The following is a 1,045-nucleotide window of genomic DNA, read 5'->3' as shown; positions in this document are numbered from 1 at the left end:
TTCTTGGTCATGATATTTTGTGTAGGAATACAAACCCTGACTAAGACAATTACCAAGCAAACAAAATATTGTCAAGGTAGGATTCCATGTTGAGCACCTGAGAAGCTTTATGGAATTCAAGTTCTCGAAGAATGTTCCTGTGTGTACTCTTCTCCAAGGGGTGTCTTGGCAAACCAGGAGAGTAAATCAAGAGAGAGGCAACGCGAACAGAAGGAGAAATGCCAAGAAGGAGAGGTAAGGGTATAGGGGAAATGATGAAGGAGATGCCATGGGCCAGCAAGGATAGGACCTCAGGGTCGTTCTCAGGGCTCTCCGCAAGCAGAGAAAATGGGGGACACTCAATGTTGGACAAGATACAGACAAGCAGCTGGAGAATGTTCCGGAGGCAGGCAGATTTCAGTGAATTCAAGGTTAGCCTGGTCTACAGAGTAAGTTCCAGGGCAGCCAGTGCTACACAGAGGAAACCCTGTCTCAAAAAAAAAAAAAAAAAAAAAAAAAAACCAAAACCAAACCAAAACGGAACAAAAAAGCGTGATAGTGACCTTAGGCAGTTCTGTGACCTCACTGGTACCAGTTTCCACACGTAAATAGGAAGAATAGTTGTTACTTTCTCACTGGTTTTCCTACGGGTTTAAAGAGTTAATAAATCTCACCAAACACAAAACTACTAAGCACAGAGTGAGCCTGCGTTGTGCTATTTCAGTCTGGATGAGAAAAAGCTTAAATCTACCACATGTAGGTGTGGCTTGCTGTGTGTGGGTGTGGCTTGCCATATGTGGGTGTGGTTTGCCATATGTGGGTGTGACTTGCCATATGTGGGTGTGGCTTATCATGCAGATAACAGCCTGTGGGCAATTTTTTTTGTCTACTCCTTTAATTTTTTTATTTAAGATATAATTTTGAGTTTTAGAGGAATGCATACACATCTGCCTGTTTCCACTCAGATTTTATCAAAATTGCATTTTTTTCAGTCCTTCTAAAACTAACTTAACTTCAGTCTTCCCTCCCCCACTCTCATCCTTCCTTCCTTTTTTCCTCTATCCCT

This window comes from Grammomys surdaster, unplaced genomic scaffold, assembly GCF_004785775.1.
Source record: "Grammomys surdaster isolate TR1022 unplaced genomic scaffold, NIH_TR_1.0 372, whole genome shotgun sequence".
NCBI classification, from domain to species: Eukaryota; Metazoa; Chordata; class Mammalia; order Rodentia; family Muridae; genus Grammomys; species Grammomys surdaster.
This window is presented reverse-complemented; position numbering follows the sequence as displayed.